We start from the raw sequence: 10,792 nt of genomic DNA on the forward strand, positions 1-10,792 counted from the left end.
TGTGTAAGTGAGAGACAGCGAGAGAAAGTGTGAGTGTGTGTGTATGCGTTTGTATACAAGTGTGTAGGTGTACGACAAGGGTATAATGGAGTGTGTTTCTCTGTTGTATTTTACATCCGTTCCATAGAATATTCAGCGCTAACGAAGGTAAACAAATAGAGGCAAGAAGCGGACTGACATCTAATAGTGTGGCCAAGGCTGAGTATCAGATAATGGAAGAAATCCCGTTCAAATGGTAGAATTCAAGTGGCAGTTAACGATTTTGGCTGCTTTGTTTTATGTTAATGTGTGATGTGAACCCACTGGTTCATTTATCCAGTAATTACAAGAGAAGAAAATCTGAGGCCTGGCAACTATCATGCAGAAATAACAGAACAGCGTCATAACCAAATGTTTACTGTGTGTTAATGGATGCCTATGTCTGTTACAGGGGACTGTTCTTTTAAGAACAATAAAATATGTTTTTAGTAATTTAGAACATTTAGGGAGAATGTTGACCTTTGAAAAAGTCCTTTCATGTCTCCAGACCGGGTGCAGTATTCATTGCAACATAACAGAGAGGATGAGACTCTAGAGCCATACAGTTGAATATCAGTAACGGCATCTTTTGAATAAATACAACACAGACTGCTGCAATGCAGGTGAAAAGGGCTACTTCCCTTTATAAGTATTAGGTCACTGGTCTTCTTTATTACTATACTCTGGCTTTGGCAGAGTTCTGGGTGTCCTGGACAGCGCCTGTCTTCCAGGCTGGTCCCCGCCCAGCTTTCCCATCAGAGAGACTGCCAAGCTGGGGCTGCGGTGTACCACTGTTGGGCGTTAGAATAAGTCTTTGCAGAGGGTGCCCTGCCAATGTGTTGCCCAGATGTACCTTCACACTCACATAAAGCTCTGTGATAAAGGCTTTAATAGAAAGAGGCCGATCTTTAAAACACATGACAGGCTATATAGAAATACTGGGCCCTATAAAGTTTAACATGCAATATTACTGCCGAATTTCACCAGCGTAAGTGAAGGCCTTCTCTTAATATTAACTATTTTCTTCTTTGAAATGGTGATGCAGGATCAAAATTTAACAGAAACGCCTGAAACATAATTTTCTACCCACTACATGTGTCTGATGCACAATATTAATGCCAGGCAACCTTCAAATTAACATGAAATCTCTATTCACACGACATCCTAGAACACTACTGGTTGGTTCAAAACTTCCTCTCTAATATATAAAACATATTCTAAAATGGGAGCTGCCTGTGTGTAGGTCCCTGCAGTTACTCTCCAAAGGCTGGAAGTTCTACACACAGAGTGGAGTACAAGTTCGAGATTTATACAATCAACTCAAGCTGGAGCTTCACACATTGATTACAGCCTGAAGTTCTACTGAACATGCCACTGCTGCACAGAGATCCCTTAAATCAACCCCAGGGAGGGCTGGACAGTCCTGCATGTAGACCCACTATGTAATGGTGGACAAGTAGGACTTTATATTGAAAGACTGATCTGTGCTAGTCTGAATATAGTGCACATGGTAGTTGCATAAAGACCTGAAAAGTTGCAGACATACTGAATGGAACGGTCCTCAAAGGAGGAAGGACTATAATTTGTAAGTCCCTGATACAGAAATGACCGTAACATATTGAACCCTGGGGGGAAAAAAGAAAGAAAAATGGATGTAACAAACGAAGCTACTGTCTTTATACCCCAGCGTGGTTAAGAGGAGAGCACAAGGGGTCAGTCTATTGTTGGTGATCTCAGTAGGGCTCCAGGCCCATGTGTCCTGCACGATCAAGCCCAGTCTGAGCCACTCACATAGGACTTGAGCATAATATATTCTGAAAATGAGATGCGGCCAGATTGCCATTCTGATTCCTCTGGTCATTATGTGTCCATTGAGGGCAGCTCTAGTCCCTTCTCTCACACCCCGAGGCCCTCTCCATCTTAGGGCTAGCGGCTAATTAGCATGAGGAGGCCAGGCTAATGTGGAGACGGCTCTCTGTAATCACATTCACTCGATGGCTGAGGACGTGTGGAGAGATGAAATTAGAGTGATTAATTAGGCTTTGACACTCTGCCAAAGGTTCTCAATTTAGCCTTGTCACATCAATAAAAAAAGGCCTCTCCTCGGCCGCACGTGAGGTTGACCTAAAGGAGAGCGACGCGGGGGTATTACCAACAATTAAGACCAATTAGTGCAAGCAACCCTCCAATGGGAAGACACTCACACAAACATGCACAGATGTAGGATCTTAATTTGAACCAGCTTGCCACAGCAGAAAAAGAACAGGAAATACGAATTATTATGTGGATTATAATTAATGGACATTTTTGTAGAGGTTGCTAGATTTTTTGAAAGGGAAAATCAAGACAGAAATTTTGAAGTGAAAATTACAAACTATAGAAGCCTTTTTTAACCTGTGATCAAATTAAGATCCTACATCTGTACCGGGGCCCTTATACACCTACAAACCTCCTAGGCTATGGGCTTGGCAGACTCACTGCACTGTGACTGGGCCCCACGCTACCTTATACGGTCACTACATCTAAATCAAATTACATAACTTACTCATCAATTTACTATAAGAGTGACACTTTACTACAGTACAAAAACATTTATTTTAATAATTCACCAGGCAACTTTGTGAAATACTGTGCTGAAAGTTTGACAAATATTTGACATTGCTGAGAAGGTAAACCTGCAATTTCTGGGGACATCCTCTAACGGGTGTTTTTCCTGACCTGAACTCTCATCACCCTTATCTGAAAGCAGAGCAACGTATTATAAAAAACACAAATGTTATGCAAAGCTCAACATCCCTCAGACAGACAGACAGACAGACAGACAGACAGACAGACAGACAGACAGACAGACAGACAGACAGACAGACAGACAGACAGACAGACAAGCAGCGACAAACAGACAGGACAGACCAGACAGGACAGACAGACAGGACAGACAGAAAGACAGACAGCAGACAGACTAGACAGGACAGACAGACAGACAGACAGACAGACAGACATAGACAGACAGACAGACAGACAGACAGACAGACAGACAGACAGACAGACAGACAGATCAGACAGACAGACAGACAGACAGACAGACAACAGAACAGACAGACAGACAGACAGACAGACAGACAGACAGACAGACAGACAGACAGACCAGACAGACAGACAGACAGACAGACAGACAGACAGACAGACAGACCAGAAGACAGACAGACAGAAGACAGACAGAAGACAGACAGACAGACAGACAGACAGACAGACAGACAGACAGACAGACAGACAGACAGACAGAGCAGACAGACAGACAGACAGACAGACAGACGACAGACAAGACAGACAGACAGACAGGAGGGAGTCTCATTTATATCCAATCCAGCCATTACCAATTCTGTGGATGGAGAAAAGGAAAGGACTGCCTAAACACTAGGAAAAATTTCTTCATTATCCTCTCACCCAAGTGACAAATCCTCTCTGAATGGAATGGAATGTAGAAGGTTCCCTGGGACAAGCCGGGCTCCTGCTCTATTTAGATACACACTGAAGTGCTGTCAGGGTGGCAAGCGTGGTGCCTGGCGGAGCGCGCAGGTTGGGAACAGCGCTTAGCATGGAGTGGGATGGGAGCTGGGCTGCCTGCCTGGGAGCTTCCTTCCTGCCTGGCTGAATGGCTCTCCCTTGGGCGCGGGCGTCGGCTGTGCAGGCGCTTGCACAGGCAGCTCAGCAAGAAAGGTGCATTTCTGGGCGACGCTGACAGAGGCTGTCTGCAGGAGCGGGACGCACCAAACTGACATCCTAGTTTATACAGATGACATCCTGGCCGGGGATGGGTGTCGCTGGCATTTGATTCACCTAGCATGTGAAAACTTCCTGAAACAGACATGTTATGAATTCTTTTGTAGAGTACACATAACGGGAATATTGAATAGTTTCTAGAAGCGGGTGTGTAGGCCCGTCATCTCTCGCCCTGGTTGTGTGGGGACAAGGAGGAGTTAGGATAACATGCATAATGCACACCACACACACACACACACACACACAACACCAACACCACAGAGTCACACCACACACACACACACACAACACACACACACACACACACACACACACACACACACACGCCTAATGCTGATAAGATTTATTTCAAATCAGAAAAAATGGCTAATAATCCAAGGAAATGTTGGTTCATGTGTTTTGCAGAGTGGTGGTTCATCAATAGGCTCTTCTGAAAATGGTTTGTGTTGCTGGAGTTGTGATTTAAATCTAGATCAGTGCACGGTTTACAGCACACGGCTGTAAGATATGCTTTGGGAGTGAGCTCAAATACAGACAGGCAGGTGAAAGGACACCCCTAGAGTGGCTTAGCCGGTAAGGAGTAGTCAGGACCCCCGGGATCTTTGACCCCTGCCCCTCCCCCGGTCTAACCTAATGCCTCCATTCAATTCACAGCACTCAGTCAGTGTGAAACAGGGTCAACCCGCTTACGCTCCAATCAATTGTTTCATTGTTTAACAGAGACAAAGGAACAATTAGGCCTAAGCTAAAGCATGCTCTATTGCTCATCATGTCCCACACATACCAGTGCACTCAACACACACAGACAACATACTGCACACTGTATAGAAACATACAAGGAGAGGATTCTTGTGCTGTATACACTTGCACATGAACATTCACAAGAGGCACACACATTTAACAAAGGAGCATGGCTATAAATAAAGAGCAAAGGAGCAGTGGCAGATGATTGGAGGGAACATGAACATGAGAAAGGTTACAACAACCCAGCAGCACATTATTCTTGTTTGGATACAAGCTGCTTGATTCCCCCAAATGAGTGTTGAGGAATCCTGCGACATCAGCACTTAATCACCGCCTGTTCCCCATTATAAATCAGTTGAACTACTGACACCTGAACTTTATTCTGTACGCGTTGTAAAGGCCACAGGCACAGGCTCACGCTATTAGGAGGGAGCTGATCCATTGTGTGTACATTCAGGTCAGAAAGCGGGCCGTTGGATACACACTGCATGCATCACCCGAGTAATTGTGGAGCAGAAACAATAATAAGACAACAAATAGACAACTCATCATGATATCACCATCATTTCCCTGCTGCTTTCATCCAATATAAGCACAGGCCTGTAAATATGGGAGAAGGAAGCTCTTGCAATATCATGTTGATATTACGGTATTACACACTAGGAAATATAACAACATAAACTGCCCAAAAGTTATCAAGAAAACAGATAGAATTTGTCCCCATGACCTTTTGGTGTCTGTATGTATTCACATCATTTTGTGCATGCATGCACATGAGTATGCATGTGTTTGCTTGTTTGTGTGTGAGTGTCTTTGTCTCACAGATGCAAGGAGAATCCCATTGACGCTCATCTGTTGATGCGTCAATGACATCTTTAGCGAGTGTCCTCTGCATGTAGCTAGTACACCAGAGTTGTAAAGCCTGGTCCCCTGCTCCTCCTGCTCTTTATGTCTGCCAGACAATAGGGCAGACCTCCCAGCACTGCAGCTGGGCCTGGCCCTCCATACAACAGCACTCTCTCATGCCCTCCTCGGCTCCTGTACTTGGGAAAACTTCTCTGTGATTCAACTGTCACTCACGGGCGGCCAAAGCCCCAGTGAAAGGCTGTGTGCCGGCTGAGTGGTGAGCATTTCTGAGGCCCAAGCGGGTGGAGAAGAAAGGCTATTGTTCTGTTGCTCCCCAGTCCACCAGCCCAGCTCTCTGGGTCTCTGGAAATGGGGCCACAGTAAACAAACAATACACCCCGATGAATGGATAATGATGCACGTGTTTACTGAGTGGGATCTCAGCAGCGTGTTCTCTGTTCCCTCCGCAATAGAGACGCCATAAAAAGGGGGTTTGAATTCGCATTGGGCAAGCTTTTATTGAAGATTGTTTCTAAAGAGATTTCCCTGGACAGATTGAATATTTTGTTTGTTTTGTGTATCCTTGATACACTTCACTTATCCTTCTCAACTCTTCATTAAGGGAGAGAGCTTGACTTTCAGTTGGCTGGGTTAGTTTTCTCTTCATGATAAAGAACTGCGTGAATCATGAAATCATGTCATCCTCAGGCTATGCAAGCAGTTTATCATTCATCTCTTCTCCCAGAGAGCTCTCCCATGCAACAACTTATCCGGGCTTTTTCCCCTAAGAAAGGAATGCTATTTGATTGAATCCATGCTATATCTTCTATAGTAGACTATGCAACGCAACAAAGAGTCACATCTATTTGTTTCACCATCTAGTCTGTGACAAAGGGTGTCTGTTATTCAATAATACTACCCAATATGTTTCAATAGCATCAAGGTCACATTATCTGGCTATCCCAAATTCGTATTTTATATCGGAGAAGCTTTACTACTTGTATATGAGAGTGAAAAAACATTTAATACCATTTTGGATTCATATACTCATTCATGTTTTGCTGTCGAGGGACGGCTGTCTGTTGGGAATGGAGATGTTTCCAGTGTTCCTGCCTTTCTCCTTGAGGGATTAAAACATCCGACAAGCCACATGCATACGAGCTCCAGAGCAGCTCGTTTGTCACTTTCACAAGGGGACCGGTGGTATTGTTCTCTCTGCTGCACATTGGGAGGCTCACGGTCTTTGGTGCACACCGGAAGAAAGCACGGGAACAATTCCTCTCATAAATCCCTCTCCTCACCTCACCTCACAAGGGCCTCCGCCTTGCATTCCCATGCCAGGGAACCGTCAAGCTCAGGGGGCTACTCATCAAAGTCACTTGACTCAAGAGAACTCTCTCTGAGAGGTAGGGGGCAATATGCTCTCTGGGGCTGTTAAACACAAGCACTACAGAGGGTACTTGTTCCTCTTTTCAAGGACTGTGCGGGTGAACTATTGGATTCCTCATAATTCTTTAAGCATTTCAAGAGTGAAAAGGCTGAGGACAAGCTGAAGAGACTTTATATTGACTAGACTGAAAGAAATGCCATAGGTTTAAGTTGAATAGTACATCTTAGTTAGGCTTTTGAGATGAGGAATGGTTTGTAAACTGATCAAAATTATGTGAACTAAATACTACTGCTTGTATATTTGTTTGTACCAACCTATGCACTGACACAGACACAGGCAGGTACCCACAAAAACACACAAACGCTCACTCACTCACACAGACGCACACACACCCACCATGAACCTCCTGTACTAACTTCAAACGATGCTTTGATCAGAAATATGGCATCCAGCTCTCTTGGATCCTCTTTTCTGACATGTATTATGTCTTTTACAACTTTCTTTTCCGTTGGATTATGAGCATCAAATCCAGAGAGCTGCGTAGGCCTCATGTTGGTATTGTCTTAGCCTTTGTCATGTGTCAGTCTTTCTGCCACACTTAGTTCTATGAGACATTAACAATAAGTCAGAATAAAGCTAGAGATGGAAGCACTGCTCGTAGACAATGGAATTTCTCCTATGAAATATACTATGAACGTGTTTTGGTACATGTACCAAACGGAAAATATATATTTTTTAAATGCAAGCTTAATCAAGAAAACGCTAAACTGTACAGGTCAAAGATATACAATCTGCTCCCACAAAAAAAATGCAATTATGTGAACACCTCTACCACAGAAATGCCCCGTGAGAAACTAATCATCTGGAATATGTTACTTGTCACTTTATTGTACAATAATGTCCGGATCAAGCTATTAACTAAGGAAGGAGAATCCAGCACCATGGGGGTAAACTATTATTCATGTGATAACGTACATCATAAAAACAACTTAATATACCTGAGGTGCCCCAAGGGTATGAATTATGAAGGCATTTATGGGCGCCTCGTACACGGCTGTGTTTATTCTCAATTTATGGCTGACAGAGTCGAGAGCAGGAAAGCCACTTTGAAACCCCTAAAAAACCTTGTGTTTTATTACGCCACGGCAGCACTGCACAGTTACAGTAGGACCACAAACGACTCCCCATGGACCCGCCTGCACAGCCATCCCTACCTTTTTTCTTTTTAAGACATAATTATTTTCAAAAACACTCAGCCTCTCTGGAAGACCACATTCATAAAGGTGATGAATTACTCTCATAAAGACACTTCTTTTTCTCACCAAAAACATAGAGGATGAGAATGTTTTGGGGGCTCAAAATAAAGAGTGACCTCGTGGCAAGATGTGATGATCCAAAGGAGGAAGCATTAACATATTTTGGATCAACTTTTGTACTAACACCCCAACAACACAGGCGGATATTATTCCTGTTATTCCTGTAATGAGAGAGCAGGCGAGAATGAGTGAGACAGAGAGAATGAGTGAGAAAGAGACAGAAAGCACCATTGCGCTGGTGAGCACAAAGCAGTGATGTATACATTGGGTATCAAGTATTTATTATTTTTCCACATTCTATTGTGTTACAGTGGGATTCAAATTGATTTACACTGAACGAAAAAAGAAAAGCTTATTCCTCTAAAATGTTGTGCACAACTTTGTTAACATCCCTGTTTAATGAGAATTTCCACTTTGCCATGATAATCCATGCACCTGACAGGTGTGGCATATCAAGAAGCTGATTAAACAGCATGATTATTACACAGGTGCACCTAATGCTGAGGACAATAAAAGGCCACTCTAAAATGTGCAGTTTTGTCACACAACATAATGCCACAGATGTCTCAAGTTTTGAGGGAGCATGCAATTGACATGCTGACTGCAGAAATGTCCACCAGAGTTGTTGCCAGAGAATTTAATGTTAATTTCTCTACCATAAGCCGCCTCCAACGTCATTTTAGAGAATTTGGCAGTAAGTCCAGCCGGCCTCACAACTGCAGATCACATGTAACCATACCAATCCAGGACCTCCACATCTGGCTTCTTCATCTGCAGTGTCATCTGAGACCAGCCACCTGGACAGCTGAATAATCTGTGGGTTTGCACAAGCACAGAATTTCGGCACAAACTGTCAGAAACCGTCTCAAGGAAGCTCATCTGATTGTTTGTTGTTCTCACCTGGGTCTTGACCTGACTGCAGTTCGGCGTTGTAACCGACTTCAGTGGGCAAATGCTCACCTTCGATGGCCACTGGCATGCTGGAGAAGTGTGCTCTACACGGATGAATCCCGGTTTCAACTGTACTGGGCAGATGGCAGACAGCGTGTATGGCATCGTGTGGGCAAGCGGTTTGCTGATTGCCCTATGGTGGCGTGGGGTTATGGTATGGGTAGGCACTCCACCAATCAGGCATTTATGGTAGAGTGGCCAGACAGAAGCCACTCCTCAGTATAAGGCACATGACAGGCCACTTGGAGTTTGCCAAAAGGCACCTAAAGGACTCTCAGACCATGAGAAAGAAGATTATCTGGTCTGATAAAACCAAGATTGAATTCTTTGGCCTAAATGTAGGAAACCTGGCTATATGATCTCACCGGTAATAGATCAGTTGGTGTATTACTTGTGAGGCACAGCTGAGTGAGTATACATTTAAATAATTTGCTTTTTATTTTACTGGGCTGATTTTGCCTGCGTCTGATGGTCAGTTTCAGCAGAGGGAGAGAGCAGCCAACTGAGGGTCCGCTTCTCAACGTCCCTCCTCTCACTCTTTCCTCCGCTGAGACTGACCAAAAAGGGACACCGTCTTCCAGCTGATGGCGAAACTCGAGTCGCACCGCATTATTTCTGCCTCATGCACAAATTCGTATTGTTACTCCTATGAATAGAGAAAGTGAAATTCCTTGATGTAAAAAAAGACCCAAGCCACTAATAAAAACAATGGAAGCCTATCAATATGCTTTCCTACTCATTCATTACAGCTGCAGTGCTGGTTGTAGCACGAAGAAGGAAGGACGTGCACTTTATGGCATAAAAGTGTTGAATGAAGAGTGTTGACAGTGGTGCTGAGTAAGAACTTAAACATGAACTCACTCATAAAAACAGAAGCTCTATGCTGTATTCGATGACAGTCTCTAGTCATGTTTTAAAACTTCTTCGGGATAGCCCCCTTTTTTTCAATTTCCGCCTAAAATTACATATCAAATCTAACTGCCTGTAACTCAGGCCCTGAAACAAGGATATGCCAATTCTTGGTACCATTTGAAAGGAAACACTTTGAAGTTTGTGGAAATGTGAATTGAATGTAGGAGAATATAACCCAATAGATCTGGTAGAAGAAAATACATAGAAAAAAACAACCAGTTCTAGTCATCACTCTGGTTGTAATTCCGATGGTGTCCACAAGATGGCAGCAGTGTATGTGCAAAGTTTCAGATGGATAACTTGAAGTATGCCCGTTCTCCATGATATTTAGTGTGAAGTCACCAAGGTACATTTGGGCAAATCGTGAGGGAGACAGTTGCATTCATATTACATTTTTCTGCAAGAATATCATCAAATATGTCTACTTGGACTTTGATTAAATTTTTCCAGTATTAGTAGCCATATTATAAGTTCAATATTTGCAAAACAACCAGTTTTCATAACTTCATAACTCTGAAAATTCGTATAATTTTTGTCCAAAAGGAAAAAGCATGCTGTCTCAAAAGGTTAGCACCTACATTTTGCAACAAGCACAGGGTTTCCGGATACTCCCATAAAGTCCAGCTCGTTGGCTATCTAGCCAGCTTTGTTTGACCCTGATTGGTGCTTATTTGACAAAGTTAGAGTCGTTCAAGTGAAGACCGCCCGCGTCATCTACGTGCCATGAAGGCGTCGCTCTCTGACCAAATATGGTGTCCTATAGGATATACTACACCCCTAATGATATAGTGAAGTCTTGTTACATTCTAGGATCTCTGAGGAATACATATGAACA

Source organism: Salvelinus sp. IW2-2015, linkage group LG33, assembly GCF_002910315.2.
Source record: "Salvelinus sp. IW2-2015 linkage group LG33, ASM291031v2, whole genome shotgun sequence".
NCBI classification, from domain to species: Eukaryota; Metazoa; Chordata; class Actinopteri; order Salmoniformes; family Salmonidae; genus Salvelinus; species Salvelinus sp. IW2-2015.